At 47.4% G+C, this 22,196-nt stretch overlaps 1 long non-coding RNA gene across 1 annotated transcript; it reads left to right on the top strand.

The window, feature by feature from the left end:
- Nucleotides 1-745: 745 nt before the first annotated feature.
- On the top strand, nt 746-4,605 carry LOC138719678 (uncharacterized). Its single transcript, XR_011337263.1, has 3 exons — nt 746-2,058; nt 2,967-3,098; nt 3,507-4,605. It is a non-coding gene; the product is annotated as an uncharacterized lncRNA (long non-coding RNA).
- The last annotated feature ends 17,591 nt before the right edge of the window (nt 4,606-22,196 follow it).

Here is a 22,196-nt window from a genome sequence, read left to right as displayed (position 1 = left end):
CAGACAGGTTTCCTGGGCTGAATTGCTCATCCGCACAACAGGACTCCATGCAGAATTTTCAAGTATTTTCTTGAACTGGATCACAACAAAGCCCTGCCACAGTGAGATCCAACGAACTATTTCTGTTTTCCCTGCTGCACGCTTTTGAACAACCTTACTCTTTAAGCAAGTGCTAGTTCTTACAGAAAGAATGCCTTGAAGCTTGCAGGTTGCTGTCAGCATTCCAAGAGTGCAGTCATGTGTTCTAGATTAAGCCCCAAACAAATCCAATGTTTAATAGGTACTGGTGTTACAATTTTATTTTTTTCTTTTCTGTATGATTTCATTTTGCTCTCAATGCAAATAAAATTGTCAGATGAAGTGGCTCTGTCAGGAAGTTCAAATGGGAGGACTGAAAAGAGCTTTACAAAATGAAATATGTGAAATAAATCCACAAAATTACATGCAGGTAGAATTCAGTCCTAACCAATACCACGTCTGTGCATCTTAGTGTACCAGCACTTGAAAGTCTTGTCTGCACTATCAGGGCATAATAGTTTTTCAACCAAGACAACGACCTAACGAGGGTCATTAGGCCATGTCCCTGAATCATGCACATCACCTGCCCCAAAAGGGATTTTAAGCCTCTTCCCTCTACAAGAGCAGCTGGGAAAGTCATAGTCACAGGTGGTTTGCTGAAGAGTTTTCATTTGAGCCCATTTCCTGCTGTCTTTGGCTGGTTTTCTGTAGGCACCGTGCTCTGACCTAACAGCTATATCAGAATGCCTTCTCCAGGCCCATCCAAATGCAACACCAGGCCTCAGTATGATGCAAGTTGGAAATTTCAGAGAAGTCCACGGAGCAACAGTGATTTATGTCAGCCGAAGATCTGCCTCATGAAGTCCTTAATGTCTCTGAGCTAGCAAGGCTAAAGGGTAAGTGAGCGGTGCTTTACAGTCCCCATGGATGCACAAAACACAGAAGATTGAGGACTGAGCAGCCTGTGCTTTGCCAGAGACACAACAAAAGTGAGGGTTGATAATCCATTACATCTCAGCGACGCTGTGCAGTGCTGACCTCTCCCTCTTTCTCTCTGCAGAGGCGTGCAGGCTTTCTCAGGGTTTCCAAAACAAGCTGCTCTTCAGCCTCCAGAGCTGCACGAGTCAGCCAGAGCCATAGGAGTGCTTGCCTCGCCTGGGACTATGTGTCATGTTATCCAGATGCTGGAAATTTTACTTCAAGCGCATGTGGCTGACTGTGTTTGGAATGAGCTACCCCTGCCAGCTGGAGAGCTGTGGTAGCCAGGGTTTGCTCTAGTTTCCAAGTGTGTGAATTCCTCTTTTAGCCTGTGGTTTATGCTGAAGTAGCAGATAAATCATGCCTGTTTTGCTGGAGTGGTTGGATGAGAGGGAGGTAGGCACGGAGGTACAGGGTGGTAGCTTGTGGCTGTTTACATGTGTTTGGCTTTGTTCGCACAAGGGCCCGGGGGCCTCCTTTCCCAGTTCTCAGAACTCATTAGACGATGCTCACCTCTTCCCCTTCCTCCTTCACCGCAGCAGTGCTGAGCTGAGCTGGAACTGCAGCGCCCAGCCCCAGCGGGACGGGCGTTTCTTGCTGTTTGCACACCAACAGAGGAAGCGAAACGCAGGGAAAAGAGGCTGTATTCAAACGCTTGGAAAAACAGACTTGCAGGGCTGGGCAAAGAAGTGCTGCAAAGATGTTCCTTAAACTGGACCCTCATGCTGCTCCCTTCACTGCCTGTGGAGGTACTTGCTGATATCCAAGGAGCTGGATGGGGCATCGATATCTTCCCAGCGCAGAGAAAAAAATCACGTTTCAGCTGAATGAGGGAACTCCTTTCACCCTTGCCTGTGTCGAGGGACCAAAGGCAGCTGCAGACCTCTGCCCCGACACCAGGCAAGTCTCCTGATGGTTCTGGGTATTGGTTCTACATCTGGAGTAGCAACAGCTTCACCTTGCTCACCATCTCGTCGATCTGAAGTGGAGCTCACTTGCTCAACAACCTCCTTTACACTGGTTTCTTGCATCACGATACTCACCGGCCGCCAGGACAGAGGGGTAAACAGAGGAACAGGGGAAAAAGCATTCTCGGGTGTACTTAGTATGTGTAAGGATGATAGAGTTTGGAGAGGCCATGTAAAAGAAGTGTCTCCCAAAATATGGATGTATCCAAAACGTCTTGACTTGCCTAATGATGGCTGGTCCCTTCCAGGCTTTTTCTACCCCTCAAATATGATAGAGTTTTGTTTCCTTTCTGTCCACTGTTCATTCTGGGTAAAGGAAGGTGGGTCTGGCACTGTTTGTTCTGCAGATACGTAACCCACGCAGACCTTTACGCGCCCAGGAAGGGGCTGCAGTGATCAGTCCATGTTCCTGCTGTTGCAGGACCCTCAGGTCATACACATCCTGGCTTTGGACAAGCAATCTACTTGAGTAAGCGCGTTCCTCTTCATATCACCGCCCATCTTATAGCTGCACAGCGTCTCTCAGCTCCAGGCCATGGCCAGCTCAAACCCAGCAGATTACAATATCCATCATACCATGTGAGACTATGCTGTATGTATGTGGTTGGATGAATAAAAAGAGGAAAAACAACTCAGGTAGTGGGGTTTTGGTTTGAGGATTTCTCACCTAATACTAAGGAATGAGATTTTGGCCAAGACAGATTCACATGACAGAAGAAGCCTTTGAACTACTTCTGAGGTTCCTTTTGTTCTGCACACAGCAAAAACAGATAATTAAAGGAAGGTGTTAGCTGTTCTAGAGCAAGGAAATCCGTGGTCATTTAAAACAGAACTCTTAAATACAGCTTTAAAATAACCCAGCAATAGAAGCAGCAGTCTTCGCATGGAAAGCTGATGTGCAGATGAACGTAACTTTACTGCCAAGATTTACTGCAGAGAAAGTAGTAAACAGTGCTGTTTACCGCACACATGGGATTATACAACTCATTTCTTTTAATTCAGCTCTTGCAGATGATCTCCCCATGTGTTGTCCCTTAAGGTCCACCCACTCCCACCTTCTTTTTGGCCCAGGCTGGCTGGGAAGACCTTAGGAGAACTACATTTGTGCCAAACCGAACTCGACGTGTTTCAGAAGTAAGTATTTGGAGCAAAAAGTCAGCCCACAACTTCCGTGTAACCTGTTTGTAAGCCTGGCCCTGCCTTTGGGTCTTCCTGCAGCACAAAAATGGTGCTTGGTGGTGGGATGTGCTGCAGTGAGGTGACCTCAGCAGGAGGAAGGACTATTTGGCTTAACCAAAGTCAAACAGTGGGTCAGCAACTGCACAATCTGCCTTTGCTATAGACTGTAAAGGGCTGGGAGGGCTCCGTTGCTCATAAAGTTCAGTCCTGCTCCAGGATAGCTCTGCAGAACAACTGTGGGACAGCCTGCTTCCTACAAGATGTGGAACTTGTAGGAAACCAATTTTGGTTTCCAAAATTTTGTTGAAGTTGCGTATGTGTGCGACTGCAGTTCTGATTAATTCAATGTACTTTCTGATTAAGGTCTGGATTTGTCATTCTGCCACATACTACAGGAGAAGAGTGAAGAGGAGAGCTGAAGGTGTCCTGGTCCTCTTGCCAGCTCCAGCAATGCCTGCTGCCAGTACAGCGTGCCGCCTGCCTGCTCCAAAGCAGCGGCTGCTGGAAACTGGTGGCAGGCGCCAGACAGCACTTTGAGATGCTCTGATCTTCGTGAACTGAAGGATCAAGGTGATGCTGATGTGAACCGTTGAGCTGTTCTAGCTTAAACGGAATTTGACTCAAGGCAGCTCACAAGAAAACATTTTTCTTCTCCCATCCCATGATATAAACAACACGTGGAGATCTCATGTTTTGCAAAAGGAAGGAGAAACCAGCATGCCTCCAGGAGTTACACAATATGCAGTAGTTATTCAGGAGCTGCCTCCTGGAGGATTAACGATACAAATCCTTTTCCCCTTTACAGATGTAGCCTCGTGGTCTGTGCCCATTCTGTAAATTAGTGTATAAATGAATAAATAAAAAGGATAGCATTAGGTAACACAGGAAATATCATGTTAGTGTAGTGTTGTGCATATCATCCAGATGGAAAGTATCTGTCTAGACAAATCTGGGAATTATGCAAGCTCAGAATTCCTGAATAGCCATTCCCTTCCCATATCATTAAACAGTTTGCAATACCAACTGGAAATACACAGAAAACCACAGAAACACACACACTCTTATCTCTGAACACTAGGAAACCTAAATATTAGCAACACAGTAGATGAGAGAAGCTATGAATGTGGGAATACAGAGAGATGTCACTAATATGTGCACGCTGGCCTATTAGTTGCACAGATGAGCTGGGGATGACAATCAGTACTCATTCCTGGCCCTGGCAAAGGTGGAAAAGGCTCTGTTATTTTTTGGCATAATTATCTGCTGGCTGATTCCCTGCTCAGGGGACAGAGCTGTTGGTTTCCTCTATCCTCAAATGAGCAGAAGGAGTGAAAACAAAGAAGGAAAGATGGGCTGTCCTGGTGCAAACCATTACAGAGTAAAAATAAATCCATCTTGGCCCAGGAGAGTGAAAAAAAACCGAAACCAACTCAGGGCAGAAAACATTCTGCTCTGCCCCGGGGGAGCTGCTGCTGGCTCGGAGCAGTTCTGAGGGATAACTTAGGCTGAGATTTTAGCACAACTCTAGAGTTGTAGTGACCCTTCTTGGTCTTCTTGGAGAACAACGGCCCAGCTGGAGGAGGCAGAGGAATGGAGTGGGCAGGAGCTCTCCCTGAAGAACAGTGCAGCTCATAAAAATGACAGCACATTTCTGAGCAGCGTATGAAGGGGAGAGGTTGGGGGGAGAACAAGCAGGTATGAAACAGGTTGTGAACCTACTGAAACTGTCGGTTTGTGACAGTTTCATCACTAACTCTAGAGGCAAAGGATAAACGCCTTCTAGGGTGCATCCAAACATCAACATAGCTTTTGTTCTTTTTTGGTATTATACTGATTTAGAAGTGGCTAATGTTTATCTGTCCAGCCTGACCTGTTTGGGGCTGGTAAGGAGAAAGAGAGCATCATGCTGGGAAGTCAGTTTTTATCTTCCTAGGCCTAGGAGGTAAAATAAAGAAGAGCAGTTGGGAGGATAGTTGGTAAAACAACTGCTTCTACCGCTGTTTGGGGCAAGTCATGTAAATATTTACGCACAGACAGCTTTGCAGGGCCAGCGGGCTGCAGCAGGATTCCCCCTGACAGCGCACACAAGCCACTGTCGATCAGCAGCCTGAAAAGCAGATGTGCCAATTTCCTGTACTTGATGATGATGGCTCCTAATTACACCAGAGCTGTGGCAATGTCCTTTCTTGTGTATGACTCTTAATTTTGTTTCATGAAGTCATCTGTGCAACTTTCTTCCGGTATGCAGTTGTGGCCGAGCCATAGTCACGGAGAGCTTTGTGCTCAGCAGCAGGGCAGCAGCTGCGACCTGGGAACCCTGTTTGCACCAGGGGGTTTGGGTGCCACCGATCACCGTGCAGACCACACATGGCTCTCATTCGCCACCAGCATCATAGACGTAGTCGGGCGTGAAACTCACTCCTGCAGGGGTGTTCCTCCTCAACGATATGGTTCAGTGGAGTGTAAGCTTTTTCTGAGGTTACAACAACATGAAAGCAGTCACCTACAGCTCCATGTTGGAACACAGCAACTCAAAACATCTTGCCTGTGCTCTGACCAAACATAACTAATTTATAGCCCAGATGAAAGCCCGCAGGGATCTGGGTCTGTTCTGTACCTCCTTTAGGTTGTAATGTAGGAAACACATCTGCTGGGATCACCACTCTGCAGGGTGGTGGGAGCTCAGCAGAGACTGATGCTTAGAGGAGTTGCTGGTTTGTGTGCGTGTCTCTGTGTAAATTCTCACTGTGTTTTTTCACTAGGGGAGATTTCCTTGGTGGCATTCTTGATGGTGCTTTTTCCAATGACTTTTCATGCTTCCTCTGTCTTTCTTAGAGAGTGGTTTCTTTCCTCTCCATGTTTTGGGGTTTTTTTTGTCAGTTTATTTGGATTTTTGTTCTTTTTCCTTTTTTTTCCCCTATTTTTTTTTCATCCATAATTTGAGAGGTTCCCCAATTTTCGAGTTTGCAATGGAGCTTTTATTTATTTTCTTTATTTAGACAGGGGGATTTCTAAGTTTTGGATGGGGTTTTTTACAGCTTTTTTCATGCATGACATTTTGAGGAAGTAGCTTGGGGCTTTGGCATGTTTTATGATCTAATTTTCTCTCCCCTTCCTCCCCCAGTAGCTCTTTGCAGGAGTTGGTAATTTAGGTTCTCATGTGGGTTCTGCTTTGCATAGTTCGAGGTCAGTGTTCTAGATTGCTCCTGTGGCCACCCGCAGCCAGCAGCAGCTGTTAGGTGTTCACTGATTGCAGTCTGTGATTATAAAGTCTGTGATTATAGGACAGCTTCTTCTCTATTGGTATTACCTTGGGGGTGTGAGGCTGCTGGTGGGAGGCAGTCGTGCTCCCGGTGCTCAGCACAGGGAGAACACAGAGGTTTGTAATCAGGGAGAGGTGGAAAACTACCTCCAGAAGATCAGGGCTGGGGGGGGCTTGGTGCCCTGCCTGTCTCTGCTGCTGGAGGGGCCCCAGCTGCCTCCAGGAAGATGCAGAGCTGGCTGTGGTCTGGCCTGCAGGAGCTTCACGGAGGAAAGAGCTAGAGGAGGTGGGGATGGGGCTGTGTAGCACCAGGAGAGGCCAGACTATTTGTTGAGACCTGCCTGCAGGTAAGAACCAGGGCACGGAGGAGGAGGGGGTGCTGCTGGGAGTGGTAGATGAAGGCTCCAACATGGGGCAGCTGGGGAAGGGCTTGTTCTCTACTTTCTGATGTTCATAGCCACTATCCTGATAGCAAGGGAGGGAAGAAGCAGAGCAGAGTGAGGCTTTGGGTGCTGTGCATGCAGGGTGGGATTATCTCTGTTAGAGAGCCCTTAGGAGGGGTGGAACATTTCGCATGGTCGGTAACCTTAATCTGCGTGGCACAGCAAGCATGGCAGGAGCAAATTCCCTGCACGTTGGTCTGGGATGTTGTGTGGGCACCTGAGAGGGGGAGACAGTGCTGCAGTGAGTAGATAGGAGCTCTCCGGAAGACAGATGGGGAGGAAGGGGCGAGGGGTTGTCCTCCAGTCTCAGGAGTGGTCGCATGTGGAGTTATGCGTGGGCCGTGGTGACCGGCTGGCTGCGTGCCGGAGGTTCGATGGGATGGGATGGCAGCACTGTGCCGGGCTGTGGCAGCAGTTTAGAATTAACCTGGTCACCATAAAGCCAGTTGAACACTGGTGCAGGGCAACCCAGAGAGGTACGGTTGACAGCCTGGAAGAGTTTTAAGGCCTGATGAGTCAAAGCCCTGTGCTTCGGTCTGGACTTGGTGTTTATCATGATCAGAGTTGGAGGCTGGGCTGTCTGAGGTACTTTCCAACCTGACTGACTGAGGGATTTTCCTTCTTTACTTAAAAGATACAATGCATTTTGGGCATGCAGATAGCAAACTTGGCTGCTGCACTGTCTTGTGTAATTTTGAGTTACTAGGAAGTTTTCAACCAAAATACAGGTTCTGGTCAAACCTTCTATAGGCTGTGCTGGGTGATAAATCCATTCTATAAAATAGCCTGGGATTTCTACCACAGTCAGTCTTCTCATTCTGTCTGTTGTCAGAGACTGCTCTCTATGAAGGGCGCTGGTGGGAGTGTTTGCCAGTTGAGTCATGGCTGTGCTGGATTATTTACTAGCTGAGCCACGCTGGGAACTCTGGGGTATATCTGGCTTGCTCGCTCTATTCCTGTGCGGGGTTCCCCCAGCTGACAGGGTGATAAATGGGATTTTGTGCATCGGTGTGACTATACTGGCCTCCAGGCAGGGGTGTCATTGTTTTGATATACTTTAACTGAGTAGTACCTAAATTTGTATGACTCTTGATTACCCCTTCTTCAATTTTTCAACACTAGAAGCTAATTTGTATTATATACTGAGCAGTCCTGCTGTCCTGTTTTCTTTAATCCAAGAGATGATCTTTTTTCCTTCCTGTGCTTGATCAGTTATGATAGAGGTGAAGCTGTATGGTCTGGGATTCCAGATTTCACTTTGAGCAGTGGCACTGGCAGGGCAGTCAATACAATTATCTCCCTTGAATAGGAGGGTAATGTCTCTTCATCCAGAGATGAGCAGATGAAGCAGCTTTGTAAAGGTTTTGTTGTTTTGGTGCCTTGGAGATAACTCTGTTAACCACAGCTAGTGCTGAATGTGTCTTTGTGTGTAAACAGCTTGGGATGTGGAAGGTGGCGTACTTTGCGTCGTGGCTTAACCTCAGCTGGCAACTCAGCCACTCAGTCACACCTCAGAAGGTGATTCCTTGGTAATGTCCTGCACATAGGAACTGTGTGCATTTGTCTTCTGCAGAACTGCTGCTGTGATAGCTTTGCAGCACCTCAGCACGCGTGTCTCCTTTCTTAGACTCTGGTGGGCGCCTGCCCAGCTCACCTTCACACAGCAGAGAGAGCAGGCTTGCATGCAGTCATGCGGCACAGGGGGAGGCTTGCCTATGCTGCCTGTCTGCATGTCCCCTGGCTAGTTTGAGGAGTGGTCTTTAGCTTCTACACGGAAGCAGCTTTTTCCTTTCCTTGCAAGGTCACTATAGGAAAAGACGCCTGTGGTGAAGTGTGTTCGGTGGGAGGTGCTTCAGTCCCTGTTGAGGATGTGCAAATAAGATGTGGTTTAATTCATCGGCTCACTCATTTCCTGAGTCGGTGACGGTGATGAGTCAGCATGCATTCACCTGGGCAGCTCAGACACCTCACCCAGTGTCACAGTCCACTCGTAAGCGGACGCAGAAATCGATGCTTTGACCGACCCTTACACCTAGATGTTGGCACAGACCAGCTATGGTGTGTATACCCCTTAGCAGTTTCCTGACGGTGCTGTCCCCTGTTCCTCTACTCAGCAGCCATTACTTGGGTTTCTGTTTGCTCATTTACGCCTTCATGCTCCTGACCTGGCAACAACCATTTGAACCAGCTGCACCTCAGGCAGCAAGTCGGGGTCACTGTGGGCTTGGGAGAGGCACTTGATGCATACACAGCAAAAGAAATGGGAGACGCTGTCTCCTGGGGCAAGCACAGGCGCGTGTTTCTGTTGAATTGAAGCCATCCCCTTGCTTGTTCCCATTGCACCCTTAGAAATACAGTTTGTGTGGGAATTCATCCCCAGTTAGATGTGTGCCAGCAATGTTTCTCCCTTCCTGGAATTCATTGCATGTGTTTTCAGCATCTTCCTTGCTATCTGTCTAGCACTTGCTAAGGCTGAAACTATCTTAAAAGACAGTTCTCCAAAGCTCAGTTAGGAAAGGTGAGCTCTCTGCACCCCTTGTGCATGCAGTGGTGACTGAAGTGTAGCTGATGGCATCGTCTGGTTGAACTTGACTTGTCTGGGATAGTAAACCCAGACAGATCCTTCTGGTTGATGGAGAAGGTGGAGAGACAGCTGTCTGTGTTCAATGGGATGACTGCCACCTGTGGAAATCAGACAGATTTTCCATTGGTCCTGACAGCCACAAATTGTGATGCCGTACCTGAACACTGCAGGGTTCTTGCCTGCGAAGCCACTCCACTGCAGTGTCCAGCAGCCCAGCTGTACCAGGAGTGGCACAGCAATGGCAATAGCTATTCCTGTTCGCTATGCACAGGACGCTTCATCCCAATAGCTTTGCAGACACCAGGTGGAGGACTGGCCATGGACAGGAGTTACAGGGAAAGCACAGCTTCTCTGAGCTTGAAATGTGGGAACTGCTTATCAGCTCTGCTTGTCCTTATCTGCAGGAAGAAAGGTATAACCCCTGTAAAACTCATCCTATAAATCAAACCCTACAGATCACTACTTTCCTGAGCCACGTCACAGGATCCTCAATGAGTGTCAAGGAAGCTCAGTCATTAGCAGGGAGTCATCACTTTGCTGCCTATCTCGTGGAAAATTAGTTGTATGCACTGTCAAAAAAAAAAAAAAAAACAAAAAAACAGCTGCCTTCTGTCCTCATTTTCTAGATGTGGAGCTGCCTGAACACACAGAACCCCGTTTTCCAGATGAGGTGAGTGACAGTGATGTGGGATGCTACTCTGGATGTGCATGTTAGGAGCAAGTTTTAGTAAAGGGGCTGAGTGGATCTGCTGTTTTACTACAAGTTATGTCATGAATTAACAGGAACACTGATCTGAGACATCCAAGTCATCTAGAGATTGCCAGATGGGGTAGGTGTACATTTTCAGGGCTGTGAGGTCACAGCTGTGACACTAGCTCCTTAGAGCCAAGGTAGCAAACCTTGCTTGTTAACAGTAACTTTTCCAGTTTCACCAGTGCTAAAGTCTCCCAATGTGGTCCTTGGGGGGAAAGTGCGAATAGGTATGAAGCGTAAAGCTGTATCCTGTCAGCACATGAGAACTGGGTCAGTATGGCATCCTGAGTGCTTAGGTAGGTCACCTAAGCTGTCTTTCATTTTTAACCTAGAATCTGCATAAAAATAATGGTAAGCTTCTCTGGTGTTGTCTTACTCCATTTTCCTACCACGTTACAGAAATGCACAATGTCTCTTTGGTTCTGTGCATCAGGAGAAAGCCCCCATCTTCACTTAAGGATTTTCAGTGTGTGAAGAACATAGGCTCAAATATCTCTCATTCTTAAAGTTTCTGGTTTCTTTGAATAAGATACGGTAAAAAACAAACAAACCAACCTGTTTCTCACCTCTTGTGCTGTGGGAATTGAAAGCATTCAGCATCTTGTAGGAAGTGTCTTGTGGGATGAAACACTCACTTACTGAATGCAGCCCATCAATGCAGAATGTCATGATGTAATTTAGAAGCTCATTAGAGATCATAATCACAGTGACAGATGTTGGTGAGAAATGGGAACCTACGAAAAGAAAAATAGGCAGCTATTTGTCACTAGGACACTAGTTACAAAAAGATTTGAGGGCAAATTTTTCTGACATGTCTAAGGGTTGTGATTTGGAAGTTTCTATCTAGGCTTCTTGGTGCATAAATCACTTGGAAAGTAGGATGGAAGCACTCTGGTACTGAAAGGCCTTTTGTATTTGGTTTTCATGGTGAGGTTTTGGTGGGGGGGGTCAGGGAGGGGAATGGCTACGGGGCTGACTTCTGTGTGAGGAGCTGCTGGAAGCTTCCCCTTGTCTCACAGTCAATGACAGCTGGGTCTCAGATGGATGCACCACTGGCCAAGGCTAAGCCCACCAGTGACAGTGGCAGAGCCTTTGGGACAACAGAATTAAGAGGGGTGAGGTGATAAAAGCCTGAACAACAGCAGCCAAGGAGAGGAGTGAGAATACGTGAAAGAACTCTGTAGACCTCAAGGTCATTGAAGAAGGAGGGGATGAGGTGTTCTAGGCACTGAAACAGAGATTCCCCTGCAGAGCACGGGGAAGACCATCTTGAGGCAGGCTGTCCTGCAGCCCCTGGGGGACCTCATGCCAGAGCAGCTGGATGCCCAGGGGAGGCTCTGACCCCACAGGAAGCCTGTGTGGGAACTCATTTCAAGCAGATCCATGGAGAGAGTATCCACACGGGAGCAGGTTTGCTGGCAGGACTCGTGAACCCATGACAGATCCGTGCTGGAGCACTCTGTTCCTGAAGGACTGTACCCCATGGGAGGGACTTGCACGGGAGAGTTTGAAGAGCTGGAGCCTATGGGAAGGACCTGTGTTGAGGCACGTGGAGGACTGTCTTCATGGAAGGGACTCCCACACTGGAGCAGGGGAAGGAAGTCAGGAGTCCTCTGCCTGAGGAAGCGGCAGAGACAGCATGTGATGAACTAACCCCAACCCCCATTCTCTATCCTCGTGCACTGTTTGAGAGGAGAAGGTAGGGAAATGGGAGTGAAATTGAGCCCAGGAAGAATGGAGGAGTCAGGGGAAGGTGTTTTAAGATTCAGTTTTTATTTCTTGTTATCATACTCTGGTAATACGTTCAACTAATTTCCCCAGGTCGAGTCTGCTTTTCTTCTGACAGTAATTGCTGAGTGATCTCCCTCTCCTTATCTTGACCTATGAGCCTTTTTTGTATTTTCTCTCACCTGTCCATCTGAGGAGGTGAGTGATAGAGTGGCTTTCGTGGGCACCTGGTGTTCAGCCAGGGTCACCCCACCACACCTTTCCAAGAAACTGCTCTTGTAAGGGGCATAGTTGGAAATCGTGTCTGCTAGAACATGTTCAAGTTGGACATGCCTGTCTCATAAGCAAATTATTAACAACACAGCAACTTTGTGTTGAATGCAGCAGGAGCAGGACCTTTACTGAGAGGTCGGAGAGCTGTGCCTATGTAAAGAAGACTGAGCAACTTGATTGTACTCTAAGCTTGAACGTAGGTTGATGGGCATGTGTTCTTAATAGCAGACATGTTAATGACTGCTAAAACAATGGTTTTTTGGTTGGTTACCAGGGTAAACATAAAATCATTGGAAGACAGGTTTGGAGATGTACGTTCTTCCTTTGTTAACCACTTCCTTTTGGCTGCATTATCAAGACTGAGACAGATACCTCAGAAAGACGTCATTGCTTGTGCAGGATTTTGTTCTCGGTTACTACACCTCTCCCCTGAGCAGCAGAAAATGACTGTTGGGGCAGGGGGTATATTTTCAAGTGGGATATGTCATGTACAGCTTGAGGGACAAGGAAGGAAAGCAGTAGTATAATGTCAACAGTTACGTGGAAGTCTCAAAAGACAGTGCAAAGCCCTCAGGTCCCCCGTAATGCTATGCATGGTGGTGGTGGTGACTGAGCAAATGGAGTAAACCCCTCAGCTTTTCACCAAGGATCTAACTCTCCTCCTAATTGACCTGTGCAAATTTCTCTGGAATGGCCACTAAAATGATCTCATTTTGCTCCGGCTGTGTGTGAGCATCCTCCAAAGGTGGGTCCCCCTATGTCCTCGCACACAGGCAAGAGCAGCATCCTGCTTCTTAGGCAGCTCTGCCAACCACTGCTGCTTAGGGTGTGGGTGGCCTCCAAGGGGAATGCAACTGATCCTGGTGTGAAGAGTGACTCAGATTTGAAAGCCGAGATGAGAGGCTCGTGTGAGAGTGGCTGCTTGGGGCGAAGGAGTCATTTGTTGGAAGGCTTTCTGGGTGGCAGAGCTGGGAGCGCTGGGGCTGTCACCGGGGTGAGTCCAGATCTTCGCTGCTTTCTGCATGGTGCTTTGGAGGAATGCAGAGGTAGTAAAATGACCTGGGGCTGTGGCTGGCCTTGGAGTAAAGCTGTAGGGTTTCAGTAGTGGACGTAGGTTAACAAAATGGTTATTACACTGTTCTAGTACGTGGTCTCTCTGGAACATGAAGTCACCTGATGAAAACATTGCCCAGTAACAAAAATTTCCTAGCAGAAAATGAGCTTTCTGTTGCCGCAGTGCTGTTGTTCTGAGGTTTTCCATCTGCTTTACAAACAATATCTGACTGAGCCTAGCAACACTTCTGCGAGAACAGCATTTCTGGTGACAGTTTGCAGCTGTCTAGCAAACAAGAGCACCCAGGTGCCATGCTAAACCAGGGAGTGAATAATAGCCATTCCCATTTTACAGAGGGAGGAATGCTGCTGCAAGACAGAGGGAAAGGGTAGTTGTACTGTTTCACAGCTGAATGTCCCTAGGTAATCACTGAAGATGTGAGCAGGGAGTGTGATATAAGATGATATAAGCCTATGTAAGATAAATCCTAATGGTTCAATTAACTTCACCTTTGGAAACGTGGTCTGAGCCATTTTGACCAGTTGCTCCAAGTCCTTAGGCCTCTTTGTTTCGAAAAGTTAGCAGAGTCTCATAAACAGGCAAGTCCACTGAGACCAGGCTTGGGGCTCTCTGTGGCTGTTTCCCGGTCTGCAACTTCATGCCAGCCCTCCGGGCTCTTGGTAGCCCTGCCTTTTCCTCCTGGGAGGGCACGAGGGGTTACAGTGTGCCACTGGGCACTGAAGGCAGAGGCTTGAGCTGGTTCTGTGGCACAGATGATCTCCATAAACTGTGATGACATTAATCTAATGCATGCGATCTCCTACAAATGTTAATACCAACAAATACAAATTCTATGCAAATCAAGCATTCACACAGTATGTGCAAATCATTGAACATCTGAGGAATCAAATATTGTATCAGAAGTTTTTCTCATATGTGCCTGTTTCAAAATTTGCTTTTGCAGAGCCTTTCCGTGTTCCCATGGGAACTCTCAGGTGAGGGGGAGAGTTGTGCCATCCACTCCCTTCCCAGCTAAAAAAGCACCTGAAGCAAGAGCCCATCTCCTGCTTGCTGGATTTCTCTTCTTTTCTGAAGCCTGCAGCTCCTGCTAACTGGCTGCTCAGAAGGGCTTGCACCTCTGTGGCATCCCTCAGTGGCGGAAAAAGGTGGATGTTAAGCGTTCCTCAGAAAAGGAAGCTGTACCCTTTGCCAACTGGCAAAGAGCAAGTGCTGGCAGTAGCTGCAGGAGAGAAATTATTCATTCGGCCCACAGGAGCATATATTGGGAATCTGTCTCCTGGTCCTTCTACAGCTCTCGCAGCCATGCTCACCACAGCCCAAGTGGTTTGGCTGCGTAAGCACCCCAAAAAGGTGGCGAAGCCTGTTCTGAGAGCGCCTCTGTGAGGCAAAAGTCTCATTTCTTTTAGGAAAGGGAGAGGGAAGCAGAGGACAGCTAGGTGGCTTGCCTGACACAGCAGGAAGAAAAGGAGGGAGAGCATTGGGTTCCCCTCAGCTCCCACCCAGCACCATGGGGAAGAGGATTTGCAGCCGGGAAAGGAAAAGGTAGAAACAGTTGTGAAGTGTGCAATACCTTAAGTGTGAGAACAGGCTGTGAAGTCCATTTTTTTCACTAAGCTGCTGATGATACCTCAGGGGCCTCAGGGTGGTTCAAAACTGATCTGCATGTTGTAAAACAAAAGTATGTGGGATACAGCAGGGTTCCTGGGAATCTAGGAATAATTGGGAGGGGAAATCACACAGAATCAGAATCACTAGGTCAGAAAAGACCCTCAGGATCACAAAGTCCAGCCATTCCTATCAACCACGAAACCATGCCCCTCGGCACCTCATCCACGAATCTTTTAAATACCTCCAGAGATGGTGACTCAACCCCCTCCCTGGGCAGCCTGTTCCAGTGCCCAATGACCCTTTCTGTGAAGAATTTTTTCCTAATGTCCAGCCTAAACCTCCCCTGGCGGAGCTTGAGGCCATTCCCTCTTGTCCCCTGTCCCTTGGGAGAAGAGGCCAGCTCCCTCCTCTCCACAACCTCCTTTCAGGTAGTTGCAGAGAGCAATGAGGTCTCCCCTCAGCCTCCTCTTCTCCAGGCTAAACACCCCCAGCTCTCTCAGCCGCTCCTCATAAGGCCTGTTCTCCAGCCCCCTCACCAGCTTTGTTGCTCTTCTCTGGACTCGCTCCAGAGCCTCAACATCCTTCTTGTGGTGAGGGACCCAGAACTGAACACAGGATTCGAGGAGCGGTCTCACCAGTGCTGAGTACAGAGGGAGGATAACCTCCCTGGACCTGCTGGTCATGCCGTTTCTGATCCAAGCCAAGATGCCATTGGCCTTCTTGGCCACCTGGGCCACTGCTGGCTCATGTTCAGTCCTTCAGTCCCCAGGTCCTTCTCTCCCAGGCCTCTTTCTAGCCAGATGTCTTCTAGTCTGGAGCTGCACTGGGTTCTTGTGCCCCCAGTGCAGGACCCCACTTAGTGTCATCCACTAACTTACTTAGGTCACATTTGATCCCCTCATCCAGGTCATTGATGAAGACATTGAACAGGGCTGGACCCAGCACTGAGCCCTGGGGAACCCCACTTGTCACTGGCCTCCAGCTGGAGTTAACTCCATTTCCCACCACTCTCTGGGCCCGGCCATCCAACCAGTTTTCCACCCAGGAGAGTGTGCGCCTGTCCAGGCCAGAGGCTGACAGTTTCCTAAGCAGAATGCTGTGAGAAACTGTGTCAAAGGCTTTACTGAAGTCCAAAACTACTACATCCACAGCCTTTCCCTTGTCCTGTAGGTGGGTCACTTTGTAATAAAAAGCGATCGGGTAAATAACCCAGTAGTTCACGTACAGCTGGCCAGAGATGATGCTTCAGATTGAGGGACTGGAGAAGTAGAGGAACTCAATTAAAATTGAGAGTTGCAAGGCTGTGCCTTTGTAAATACAGAGCTGCTAAGATTGCCCTTGCCATTTTAAGCCACTGTTGCTGTGCAAGCGAGGATGGTGATTTGGGAGAGGGAGCAAATCTGTTGAGGGGGTTATATCTCATGTAAAGACAATTCACCCTTAAAAGCAGGCCAGCTTTTGTGGTGATGACACTAACACTACGCATGTGGGCTCTGAATTGTTCTGTCTTGCTGTCAGCAGTGGGGTACTCACCTGGCTCAAGAAACAGGGTGCCTATGGGGACAGGGGGTACCTGCCATGTTCTTTACTGGTGCTTTTAGTTCCCTCTGATCTAGAGCTCACAGATGTGATAAAGCAAACCAAGTAGATATGCCAGCAACTACATGATACACCTTCTGGCTTTCCCAGCACCTTCAACCTCGGTGCCCTTGGCTGTTCAAACTGTTTGAAGCGAGGAAGCTTTCTGTTAATTTCTGTGTTTAAATAAAAAAAAAGAAATCTGTCTGATTCGTAGCAGTGAGCTCTGTGGGATGAGATCACATTTACTCATCACTATTACACGTATAACCCCCCCTTAATAAAAAATAAAGCCTCTGCCAGCAGGTTAAGAGTTAGGGCCAGCAACCCATGGTAAGCTGATAAATCTTCGTTCTTAGCCTATTAAATCACCAGCCCACTCATTCAAGAGGGACTGACCTTTGCTCTGCCATAAATGCCAGTGTACATGAACCAGTTCAATCAATGCACTTTTTTTTCTTTTTTTGACTCCCTTCCTTGTGTGTAGCTTGTCTTACCACGTGGCTGTGTTATCAGCGCAACGTCTTATCAGGCGGCAGCATGATGTGAGCTGCTTGGGTTTTGCTGTTCCTTCCTTTCGTGTGACAGCTCGGCATGCCCCTAGCTTGCGGTGTAGTCTCTTTTACTTGCTCAGGTGGTTTTCTTGGGGTTGTCAGCAGCTTTAGCTTTCTGGCTCTGTTGGACTTTTGGTTTTTCCCTCTCCTCAGGTTTCTTATCTTTCAACATATTCTGTGATCGCTGTGTTGCCGACTTTTACTGCAGTAAGGAGAAAATGTAGCTTTTTTGATAGCTAGATTGTAGGCTTGTTTATTCTTTTATTTTTGGCTTCCTAGGAGCTTTTTGCCACTTTTCACTTTCTGATTGTCTCTTTTTCTAATCTTGTTGGTGCTTATGCTCAAAGCCAAAATTTTGTATGGTGCTTTTTTATCACCTGCTGGCTAGAACAGAATAGGAAAAACAAGTTCTGGTTTAACGATCTGAGAAAGTAGGAAAAAATAAAGGCTAATTTTAAGGCTTTCTTCTGTGACAGAATAGGAAAAATCTGAGTTTAGAGGTAAAAGACCTGGCTATGCCCAGAGCTCTAGCTTAAGCTTTGTAACAGTATTTCTTCTAATTTCAGTGGAGGAAAATGAGATACTGGTTAATGTTGCAAGAGGAAAAGCTTACTGAAAAGAGATTCCTTGGGCACCCGGGCTATTTTCAATCCAGGACTTTGTAGTGGGGTCTTTACAGGAAATTTAGGTAATGAGCAGGTTTTTCATGTGCATAGGAAGAAAGTTAGGCGGAGGCTGTGGTGGGCTATTAAGGAGGTCGTGCTTGTTGCAGCGGGATGGTAAAGCTCAGGACTGGCAAAGAAAGGAAAAATGGTCCTTGGTCTCTTGGGAGAAAGGCATCTGTGTGTCTTGGATGTTGTTGTCATGTCTGGAAATGGCGGAGATTTTTGAAGAACTTGTAGAGTGACAATATTTTGCTGAAAGAGTGTGCAGGGGAGTCATTCTTTCGTTGTTTGGTTTTAACAATGTAAATAACAAAAGCGATGACTGAAAAGCAAGTGTTTGTCAGAGGCATTGTGAATTTTTTTTTTTCCCCCCCTTACTCCCCAGGCCGGTCAAGGCTGGTGTTACCCAGAGCCATAGGGGTACTGAGTGCTGGATGAGGCAGTGATTTCCAGCAGTCCTGCCGCAGAAGAGACACGAGCAAGCTGCAGAATAACTTGCTAACACGTTTGATCACTCCCATAATTTCAGTCTCCATGTATGCTGATAAAACGAAAGACAGAAGCAACGTGGCAATGGGGAATTTGAAAATGTTTGTTGTGAATAGTGAGGCTGAATGCTAAATAGCAACATTTTGAAATGCTTCATCATAGCAAAATCTCAGGCGAAGATGACAGGCATTCTGCGGGTGAGGAGCCCTACAGAGTGGCTCTGCCACAGGCAGATAATGGGAACCTGGTGTTGATTCCCATTTACCTGCCTATGCTGGCTCTGGAAGGAGTGCTCCTGCCTTCGCTGGTGCAGTCAGAAGCACCTTTACTGGTACACGAATGCTGTCTATGAGCTCTGTGATGGAGTCCAGGCAAGTTACTCTCACACGAATGAGAGATTGCAACTCTGTGCTGCCCCAATACCCGTGCTTTGACTTCTCAGGTTGCTGCATAAAAGATGCGGGTGTTGGTGCTGCTGTTCCTCCTGGGGAAAAGCCCCCGGCTGCGGAGCATCTCCTTTGTTCCTGGAGCCCCAGCTTGCTGGGACTGATCCCAGCCCAGGTCAGAGTTTGGCAGCTGCCATCTACCTTTGACCACGTGTCTGAAATCATCTGTTTCCTTCACAACTATTGTTTCCTAGCGCATATTCCCCAAGGATTTTTCAGCCTACTTGCTTTGCATTAGCCCGTGAGCGGGGCCAACCAACTGGTTTTCCCTGGGAGGTTATTCCTGGTTGAACAGACTTCGCTCTGCACAATGGATCTTGTTAAATGCCATTTCTTTCTTGCTTTCATTCCACTAGTTATAACGGGCGTCCTCGGACTGCTGAAATAATGTCTGTCTTTGTTCTGATGGGAGACCCCTGTGCAGATACACAGTTCCCCCCAAACTGCGTCCTTTAAAATAGATAAAACCCCTTTTCTAAATTGCCCTTTAGATGGATTTTGATAGAAAGGATGGAGGAATTGTGCACAGAAAAAAAATTGTTTAAAATGAGAACTGAAGCAAATATAGTTTAGTAGTATACTAGTTACAGAATGAACAGCATATTGTATGTGCTGTGTTAGAGGTATGTTATGAATAACAAAAGCACTGGAGCATTTACATATTTGTTTTCAGAAATCCTGGCAGTTGGATTTCACCATTCTGTGCCTCTTTGCCAGAATCACTAAACAGTGGTACATATGGCTTCTGAAGTACCATATGCCATAGAAAATGTTAGCTGATGCCTATACTGATGCGACACGCTATAGTCTTTATTTAGATTTTTTTGCAGTTTTGAACAAAGAATATTGGATCACGCAAAACATTGTGCAAGCAGTGTGTAGTAGTACATACAGTAGAACATCGTACTCTGCACCCAAAAAAAAGCAGACTAAAAAAGGGGCAGAAACGGTGGGCATGTGGATTAGAATGTGCACGTGCCAAGAGACGGCAGCGTGACATGGTTCTGTACGGCTGAGGCAGGAGAATTTTGAATGTTTAAAGCAAAGAGTTAAGAGGCAGAGCTCTGCAGAAGTATAGATTTTGAATTGAGTCCCAGTTCTAAGAGACGTTCCCTGTTCCAAGAAGTACTTAGGCTTAAATTTAAGTACATGCTTAAAATCCTTTGAGAGCGCAGGAGGCACGTGCATGAGTGCTTTTCTGCACAGAACCCTCATTGTAGGAGCAGCGACAACTCTGTTCTCTCCCACATACTTGTCTGAAAATAGTGACAATGAACACAGTTTTAATGAGCTGTGTGAGCAACACCTTGAAAGTAAAATGAAATATGGTTTCAAACAGAATGGCCAACCTGGAATTAAAAAACAAAATTGGGTGCTATTTTCTTTCTTTCCTTTTTTTTTTTTTTACAAGAGTTTTTAAACTACTTTTTTTTTCCCCTCTCAATTTTGACAGCCTTGGTGATTGCTGCATCCACGGGGCTGAAGTCAATGCAAATGCCAGACCCTGAGGGGAGCCCAACGTGGTGCTGCAGGGCATCAGGAGTAGCCAAAGGAGAACATAGCCCTGGGGGCTAGGACAGCAAGGAGGTGTTTCCCATCTCTGGAGGTGAGTTGCAGCGCAGTGCCCTGTTCTTCTCTTCCCCTCTTTTCTGACTCTTCTGCGTGGAGACCACTGCCCCGTGAACACTTAACAGGCTTAACTTCGAGCACCTTCATAGGTCAAATGAGATTTCTTACTTACTTAAGCAAGGGTACAATGCTTTGAGGTGGGGGAGGACTGTCACAGCTCTTCCTCTTGGTTTGGCTCCTGCTCTTAAAGCAAACCCAGCTCCAGTGCTTGAGGGTGGTAACGCTATGGGATTTGCACGGCCTGTGCCAAAAGCATGTTGTCGTGGTGCAGCAAGCGATAAACCACGGAAAGTAGGAAATTAGGGAAATATCGTACAATTTGCAGATACTTACTTGGTTGAGACCAACCAACCAACCAGAATAGAAACAAACCAAGTGGAGAAACAGAAGGTGTGTAAGGCTCAACCCTGACTATAGCTGGATCAAACTGACTTCCCAGGAAGGTGGGAGCAGAAGGCTAAAAGGACAAGGGCTTACAACTGAGCCGGCACTACAGATGGCCAGGCAGGGGAAATGGGGAAGCTGCAGCCACTGGCCGTGGGGAGAGCTGTCTGATAAGCCTTGGGCAGAGCACACATGGCGTGTGGAGATGGGCACTGCCACTATGCAGTGTGCTAACCTGCTGGGGAAAGTGTGGATGCGGGGCTGTTGGGGGACTGTATAAATGTGTATGTGGACATTTAACAGCACAAGTAACTGGAGAGGCCAACGCTGTGGAGGGAAAGCTTGTAATGCCTTGACTGGCTAAAAGGAGTAAAAAAGGCACTGCAAGCTACCGGTTGTCTTTCACAGCATGAGCAGAAGATTTAAGATACTGAGGCTGTCATAGAAATTCATCCGTGAGGCAAGGACTGGATGCTCTTCTGTGTAGGTAGCATTTTACACATTTTATGAACCACTACTTAAATGAATGGATGTAAACAGAAATAGAAGTAGGAGTGGAAGCCAGGAAGGCAGAGGCATGAGGGAAGCTTTCATTGTCATCTATTTGAGGTTGCTTCCTGGGTTCACTTGAAAACCAAATACTGGCTCAAGTTCAAACCTCATTAGGTGGTTGTAGGTTTGTGAAAGTAATAACAGGGGAAGATTAACACCTTAACATTGACCTCATCCCAAGATGTTTCCATTCCTTTGTATGAACAAGGACCTTAATGGGACCAATAAGCAGAGGGAAATGAGCCTATCTTCCCAAAAAAAGGTGAAGTAGCAGTGCTGAGCAGGTGCTCCCTCCCTCAGTCTCTGGCTTCCACATCACTCAGAGGAGAGCACGGTGAGTGCCCAGCTTGCCTCAGTTATGCAGCTGCCCTTTTTAGGCCGTGAACCAAAATGTCAAAACCAGCACTGAGCCCATTAAGTCACAAGTGGGGAGGCTGTCCAGATTGCAGCAGGTAGACGTCTAGAGAGGAAGGGCAACCTCAACTAGGTTGACCATCGAGCAGGTTGATGTGGCTTTTTCCCCTGCCTCAAGAGACTGGGCAAGAAGACAGCTCTGGGCTTGGTGCACCCAGGCAGTGGAGCAGTGGGTGCTGCAGACCTGCCCTGCCTTGCCTTTCGTGGGGTTCAGGAGAGCTAACACAGGAAATTGACTTCAAAGTAGCTTGGGTGTGTTTTCCCCCTAAAAATTCCCACTAAAGCAGGGAAGAAAGCCTCAACAGGACTCTGTTACAACGGCATCTCAAAGCCCACCCTGCCTGCCTTACCGTTTGATTTCCAAGCTATACTCATGGATAGCAAGGGGTGTGATGCTGACACGCTCATCGGCCTGAATGGCTTTCCAGTGGGTGACTTTGACATGCCGTCTCCCTGGGCTGAAGGTGCTGTGTATCCTTTATGGGCACAAACAGCCCGTTTGCTAGATCAGTCTTACTACCTTTCCTTTCAAAAAGCATCCACTGCCTGCTGCCCTGTGATTTGGAAAGAGGTTAACGCTTTCCCTTCCTAAACCTCAGCCTGCCAGTACATCTC

The sequence above is a fragment of the Phaenicophaeus curvirostris genome, chromosome 4 (genome assembly GCF_032191515.1).
Source record: "Phaenicophaeus curvirostris isolate KB17595 chromosome 4, BPBGC_Pcur_1.0, whole genome shotgun sequence".
Lineage (NCBI taxonomy): Eukaryota > Metazoa > Chordata > Aves > Cuculiformes > Cuculidae > Phaenicophaeus > Phaenicophaeus curvirostris.
Note: the sequence above shows the minus strand (reverse complement) of the source record. Positions and strands in the feature narration are given on the sequence as shown.